Source organism: Hetaerina americana, unplaced genomic scaffold, assembly GCF_022747635.1.
Source record: "Hetaerina americana unplaced genomic scaffold, ioHetAmer1.1.p SCAF_19, whole genome shotgun sequence".
NCBI classification, from domain to species: domain Eukaryota; kingdom Metazoa; phylum Arthropoda; class Insecta; order Odonata; family Calopterygidae; genus Hetaerina; species Hetaerina americana.
This window is the reverse complement of record NW_027286752.1, coordinates 7,866,927-7,875,317: the sequence shown is the minus strand read 5'-3', so window position 1 is coordinate 7,875,317 and position 8,391 is coordinate 7,866,927.

Genomic DNA, 8,391 nt, shown 5'->3' with positions numbered 1-8,391 from the left:
ATACATACATGCATTCATACACATACATAAATACAAACATAAGTACGCACATACACACCCATACATACATACATATACATATATAAATTAAGAATACACCTACATATACTCAAATTAAATGACAGTGAAGTCAACAGTACAATAAAATGAGGAAAGTCTGAGCAAAGAATGAGGTTTGTGGGAAAAGCTAGGGAGAGCGTGGCATTGCTCAACTAGTAAAAACCCACGCAGGAAAAACACCCACGAAGAGAAGGGGGGTGTGAAAAACCTGCGAAAACCCTATTAATTAGAGGAAAGATGCATGTACATTGTAACAATCATTTTTACAGAGTATACATATTATTAAGTTACTGAAATTGAAATGGAGAAATTAAATACATTGACAACACATGCGGAGTAATGAGAAGCGTGATGTTTCTAAAAATAATTACGCAAACTCCTACCGCTTGAGATGACAAAACAAAAAGCAGGGTAAAAAACAAAGTAGACACAGTGATCTGTATAACAGCTGAGTGGAATGACGGAGGGATACTGGTTAAGTTAAGTACCTGAGGAAAATGAACTTGTGAAGTGCTCTTCTAAATGTTGTTGTTGATGAAGAGTTTTTTATGTCATCTGGGAGAGAGTTCCACAGACGGCATGCTGTAACATGAAAAGATTTGTGATAGATTTCCGTGCGATGGTGTGGGACAAGAAGTTTGTTATTACCCCTGGTATTTCTGTTGTGGATTGAGTTGATGAAGAGGAAGTTTTTGTATAGATAATTAGGGGTGTGCTTTGAAAGTATTCCGTAGAGAAGTGAAAGAATATGTAAATGCCTGCGGCCTTCTAGCTTTAACCAGGATATTCTATTAAATGAGTCGGAAATATGATCGTACTTCCTAAGATCACATATGAACCGCACACAGGAATTATGGGTCTTCTGGAGTTTGGTTTTTAGTTCGCCTGAAAGGTCTTGGTATACTACATCACAGTAATCAAAGTGGGGTATGAGAAGAGTGGACACAAGAAGCATCTTTAAGGAGGGGGGAGCAATGTGCTTTAACCTTTTCAGTGAATGCAGGGATGAGTTAATTTTTCTGCAGATAGCAATTGCATGATCAGTCCAAGATAATGTTTCATTTATGGTTAAGCCTAAATTATTTACTGTCCTTAGGTATGGTATGATAGATCCTTGCAATTTTAGTGGTGGTAGTTTATCAATACTTATTTTAGAATGTATTTTATGGTATCCAATTATGATGGATTGACTTTTGATTGGGTTTATTTTCAATAAATTTTTTATTCCCCATAGTGACAAAGCAGCCAGATCTGCATTAATTTCGTTTATAATTGTAGGTAGGTCTTGAAGGCGGGAATGGTGATATATTTGTAAATCATCGGCATAAAGGTGATGATTGCAATTTAAAATGCATTTACTAATATCGTTTATATACAGGGAAAAAAGCAAAGGTCCAAGAATGGATCCTTGTGGAACACCCCTGTGTATTTGAAGCCAGTTAGAGGATGAATTAGGTGTAGTGACACTTTGGAATCGGTTACTTAGGTATGAGCGAATCCACAGTAAAGACGAGGAAGAAAAATTCAGGTTTTGAAGTTTTGCTAAGAGAATATCTTTGTCAATAGAGTCGAAGGCTTTGGTAAAGTCTAGGAGAGTCATTATTGTCACCTCTTTGCGATCCATGGATAGTCGGATGTCATCTGTTATTTTAAGGAGAGCGGTAGCTGTGCTGTGAGAGGACCGAAAGCCAGATTGTAGAGGATCAAGTAAGTTATTTTCATTCAGAAACTTTGAAATTTGTTCGTGAATGAGTCTCTCGAATGCTTTTGATAAAGGAGGCAAGATGCTGATTGGTCTGTATTCAGCAATGTTAGTGGGTGTGGATTTTTTGGGGATGGGATGGACGAGGGCACGTTTCCAGAGGGAGGGATATGTTTCAGTTAAAATAGACCAATTAAAGATATGAGTTAAAACAGGAAGTACAATGGGAAGTAACTTTTGTATGAGAATAGCTGAAATTCCGTCAGCTCCATCTGAGGAGGACTTGATTTTTTTGAGGGCCTGGAGGACTTCCATTTGTGTGACGGGAGAAATTTTGAATGAGCTTCCAGCAGAAACTGGAGTTGGTTCAGAATTTTGCAAACTGTATATGTATTCATTTTTTGCATTAAAGTCGATTTCCGTCGGTGGGGTTGTGAATAAACGGTTTAGGTCGTCTGGAGAAATGTCAGCAGGTAGGGAGTGTTGATTTTTAGTTTTTCCAACACCAAGGTACTTCAAGCTTTTCCAAATATGTGACGGGGGCTCTTTAGATATTTGGAAGGCATATCTGATTTTGGAATTTCTAATGACTTGTTTAGTTTTGTTACGCAGTTTTTTGTAGATATTGAATACATTTTCGTTTTTATGTTTTTTAAACAGGCTATAGACTGCGTCACGCCTACGCATCAAGTATTTTATTTCATCTGTTATCCAAGGGGAGCGTGGTTTGGACAGTCGGATTTTTCTAAACGGTGCATGTTTGTCTCCTAGATCATTTAAGAACGTATTAAATAGTTCTACTTTTTTATCTATGTCGTTGATGAATTCTATAGACTGCCATGGAATGGTAGCCGCATCGGATACCAGGTATTTGTCATCTATGGACTTGAAATCGCGAGTAAGAATGAATTTCTGCTTAAATTTAGGACATCTAACTGAGTATGTTAAAAATAACACATCATGCATGGATATTCCTGGGGCAGAAAGTTGCCCATATGTTGTGATTTTGTCAGGGTTGGCTGTAATTATTGCATCAAGCCAAGTGGCTGATGAAGATGTATGATGGGTAGGTTCTAGGGGAAGTATACTAAGACCGAGGGATGACATAGAGTTAGTAATTGTTTTAGAGTCATGAGTTGAGGGAACAAAGTTGGCATTGAAGTCACCAGTAATAATAACATGGTCATAGTTCGGAATGAGGGAAGATAATGCTTCTTCCAAGTCGGAAAAATAACCTATCTTGGGTGGGCGGTAAACTATGCCTAAAAGAATTTTTTGTAGGTTGAAGGTTATCTCTAAGAATGCAAACTCGGGTCTTTTGCAGTAAACGGAAGAACTTTTTGATATAATTTTGAATGAGAGATCTTTTCTCACGTAGACACCTACGCCTCCACCACCCTTGCCGATACGATCATGTCGATAGAAGTTGTAGCCAGGAATGTCGATGGATGAGGTAGGCATATGAGGCTTAAGCCAAGTCTCAGCGATGGAAATTGCATGAACGTCGTTGTCAGGTAGAAGTTGACACAATTCGTCAAGGTGCGCAGAGAGACTTTGGGCGTTGAGGTAAATTATTTGAAAAGAACGAGGGTGAGATCTAAAAATGCTGCATAAGGTTAATTGATTGTTAAAGAATTTACTTGGAGCCACGTATCGTTCACGTAGATCAATGGTTGCAGAGGAAAGTCTTCGAGACGTATTTTTACCTTCAAGTTGGAAAGAGACGAATTCCGGTGCCAGAGGATTTAGGGATCTGTGGTGGCTTTTAGGGAAGAATTCTGGTGCAAAAGGGTCTAAGGGCGAAAAGGTTTGGGAAAATCCGAACCGGTATTTTGTGGGTAGCTGGGTAAAATGTAATGACACAAGGTCATTATCGGGGAATTCAGTCGTGTATGAGGGACAAGGATTAGCGATGTTACCTGTGGGGGTCAAGGTATTTTGAGTGGAAAGGAGTGGGAGAGCATCCTGCGGTGATGGTGTTACTGGCGGGGTATGGCCGAGGGTGTCCTGCCGTGGGGGTAAGGTAGTGGGTATGCGATAATGAGTTTGGGAATTTGGGAAGGCGTAATGGCTTACGGGTGACGACTGGGAAGTTATGTTTTTAGGAACCTGAGAGCCAAAAGAGGGGTTCATCATACTTCTTAGATAAATACTGGAAATAGCGAAGCTATCTAGATTAACACAAGCAGAAGCATAAGAGGAAAGAATTAAAAATATTAAAGATCTAAGTATTTACAAGATTAAAAGCATTGGTACGTTAATAGCGATACACTGTATTTGTTAAGGTAGTCTACGAGATTGTTCAGAAAAGCACTAGATGGGATAGGCGCTAAGCACTGCACTACGCAAAGACTAAACAATTGCGGGAAACAAGTAAATAAAGATCCTGCAAACTCAATTGAAAGGAAGGCACTATCAAGTGAGATATGGGAAAAGCATTACGCACTGACACTAAATAAATTTTCACTAAATTACTTCTAAACACAGCACTACGGGATGATTATTCAAATGGGAAAAAGAATATAAGACACTATTTAAAAGGGAGGCACTATTTAAGACAACTAGGGGAAAAGCACTGGGCACTGACACTAAATCACTTTTCACTTGATGACTTCGCAACGTAGATCAGGAACAGGTGAGCTGGATCAAGCAGCAACAGGGTATAGAAGGTTAGAGATGCAGGAGTAAGATGTGGTGGGAAGTCACTATCACAGAATGAAAGAAGGCAGATCAGGAGCAATTTCCGGAGAGTGGGCGACGAGAATGTAGAGGCACAAAGCACGGAAGGCAGGAATTTCGAGTACCAAAAGGTAAGAGTGCGGCGCGGTAAGGTACTATGAGGGAATGTGTTCGCGGTAGTAGAGAGAGCACTGGCAAGTCACAAATCACTGTATTTAATTATTTTAATCTATCTGCAAGCGGTAATCATGGGACAGCAGCTGCATCATGGGACTGCAGCGGACATCATGGGAGAGGAAAGAGAGCTGGGTGCTATAAAGGAAAAATGAGAATGCATAAAAAAGATATCTGAAGCCACACAAGAAAGTATAGGAATAGTAAATGGGAAAAGGATATGGAAACCATGGATCAGAGATGAGATGATAATAAAGATAGATAAGAGAAGGAAATAGAAGAACATAAACACTCAGTTAGATAGAAATAAGTATGAATTTCAATAATAAAATGAAATGCAAAACAAAGTGGGCAAAAGAAATGTGGTGGAAGACACATTGCAAGGACATGGAAAGTTTAAAGAGAAAGATCCCGAAAAGATCAAATAGAGATGGAAGGAATGTATAGAAGAATTGTAAGGTAAAATCATTAGGTCAGCAAGTTTAAGTATAGTAGAAAGAGAATCTGAAATAGTTGAGGATAGCTTAGGTCCAGGCTTGCTTAATGGCAAGATAAAAAGGGCATTAAAGGAATTGAATTGAAACAATGCCGTGGGTGTAGACAACAGATGCATCTCAGATTTACAGAATCCAATGCCCTAATTTATTATATCTTTTGTTGGATTATTTAATCATACTGGATGGGTTTGGTTGCCCAGTGGGTAGAGCATTGAGTTGCCAACTGAAGGGTCTAAGCACCATTTAAAATTATGCCTCTGTGCATCATCAGCTCTTTGATTTTTCAGGCACCAAAATTTCTTTGAAACTGCAGAAGGCATGGGGAGAGGAACTGGTCCACTCACCTTGATGCTTGAAATTCACTCACAATGAATATTAAATGAACCGAACCCTCATCGATCAAACCAATCTTTAGAGTGATTACTCTGAATGGCGATTTTTATAAATTGGTTTATCTACCTTTAACGACTTTGAAATTCCTTTGTTTTGGTGCATCTGACAGCAGACGATCCATTAAAGCAAATGCTATGGTATTTCCTATAATTCTTTGAATTTCCTCCTCCGTCATAAATGATTATAATTTTCTAATTCTTTTCAAAATCATTCTTTTCCAGTTAACTGAAGTGACTGTGGATATTGAAATGTGCTGGTACCAACAATGTGCAACTGCTGAACAGGCATGATGAAAAGAAGGGGAAACCATGGGATAGGAGCAAGATTTTCAGTATTGGGACAAAGTGTTGTGATTCTGTACAATATGGCATTGCTGTGTAATGGTATTTTTCCAAACTACAGGTATGTTTTGATATGCTTTGATGATAATTCTACCAGCTGTATCAAGTGAAGGGCTAAAATAAGGAAATAGGGAATATTTAGCATGCCTAGAGCTGCTCTGGAGTAGGAATAATACAATAACAACAAACTTAAGCATGTATGAAATATTTTTGTGACCAGTGGTCATCTGCAAATCAAACATTTGGATGGAAGTAAGCTGTAGACATTAAAAAGAAATATTAAAATAAATATATAGGTCAATTAGAGAATGCACTGAATGAATAATATATACATTATAACTGGGAACTGAAATAAAGGACTGATATAGATATGGGTGAGACAGAATGGACTCCCTAGTTTTAAAAAATCACTGAAGAGTGTGCAGGTAAATTAGGTAAGTTGGGAGCAATGGCTTTAGCTGGGGGAAACAATGCCATTTTTAATACTAACCATGCAGTGGCCTGGTGAGCATCGAGGCTTTGTCATAGAAATGTTCTTTAAGAACAATGATTGTGTAGTGGTGACGCAGAGGGCGCTGTGGTCTAGCGATGAAGAGTATTTTCACCTCTTCGGCTCTGTAAATAAGCACAATTTTCATTACTGGGTGACTATCAACCCTCAGGACCTTCACCCAAGACCTCTTCATAGACCCAAAGGGGCAGTTCAGTGTGCTGTGTCCTCCATAGGCATTATTGGGCCTTACATCTTTGAATCTTGAGGTTCAACTGTTACTGTGAACTCTGTGCACTATTGTGAGATACTGGAGAACATTTTACACCCCAAAATGGAAGAATATAGTGAGCAATATGGCACAGAAGCCTTTTGGTGTGTGATTTTTTTCCTGGGGTTATTTCAAAGCTGAGGTTTACAATGTTCAGCCGAGGACCTTGGATACTCTTAAGGAGACAATTACAGATGTCATCGCTGGAACAACGTAAGATATGCTGAGAAGAGTTTTCAAAATCTTTTGTTAACCACTCAACATGTGCATCGCTCACCAAGGTCGTCACCTAGGTGAAATAATTGTCAAAATCTAATGAAAATAAATGCAGTTTTCAACATTGAAAATGTTAAAAAATTATCTTATTTGGTTTTTTTACAATTCATCTGTAAAGTCATTGAGTCCATTCTGTCCAACACTTTATAACCAAGTGTATCGAATTAATTGGACTTGTGAATGACCATTTTGATAAAATGGGTGAGGATTTGATACTGGAAAGATCAATGTGGAAAGTAATATATGCCAAGATAAGGTAGGGAAGATATAAGAAAAGATGGATTGATGACACAATAGCAGGTACAAGACAAATGAGAGCAAAATCATAGAAGAAGAATATTATTAAAGGCAGTCTACTGATAAATGTAGGTTTTGGATGGATAAAGCTAACAAATAAATATCTTGTGTCTCTTAACAGGAGAGGATAGCGAGTAATAAAAGAGAATGGATGTAGACGCTAAATACATATTGAGAAATTTCCCAAAATTGTAAAAAAATTAGCTGAATAAAATGTTGAGCTTAGCTGGGAAGTTTATCTCTGACAGAATGATTTAGACCAAAATAAAATCAACTATCAACTAATTTCACCATGTGAAAAAACAGATTTCATCTACATAATACTCCGCAAGCTGCTGCAAGGGCATATGGCAAGGGGTGTTAGGTCACCACCCGTAAAAAGGAACAATACCACATGCAAAAGCAACAGCATGAAAAACTACACCCACAGCAGCGCACACACTCATGCCAACTTCATGCATTACTTTATGAATTATCATCCTGAAAAAGTTCTGATCATACACCATTGATGATTTGTTATTTTTTTCATTTTTTGTTCACAAAAATGAATTAAAGCGTTGACAGAAAATGAGTTATTTGAGGGAGCTCATGCGTGAATTCTATTTATAGACTATAAAGATGATTAAAAATCCTTGGTGGCCTAATTCCTGCTTCCTTCAATTGGGTTTATAAGACTTGCCAAGGGTTCCTACACCGATATGCATATGCAATGATTGGGTGATTCCTCCATGTAGACAAGGTCACTTGGTGTTGGCAGGGAGACACTTGGGTCACGAATTTTCAAGTGCCCCCAACATTTTACTTTCACTACTGTGACACCAACATATCTATGTGGTACCAGCTGATCACCTGTAAAAGCGGCAAATGAGGAAGTTGAAGATAGGATAAAGATTCTCCTCTTAATTTCAGTAATAAAGGATATTTTTCACAGTTAATACACCGATGTTCATACAAAAATACCAAGGACTTTTTCTTTTACTTCAATTACATTAGATACTGGTGTTAATTAATTAGATGTGTAGCATTAACTTATTCTAATGAAGTGTTAAGTCATGCTTTTAGTGTATTTTCCGGTACCCCACCAATCATTCTCAAAATATATAGATGAAATAACTAGACCATGCGAATGCCCTACTAATGGTAGATTCTTAAGGCAAAAGGATAAATAATACCAGAATGTAGTTCTGATTCTCTTTTCTAAAATTTCATAC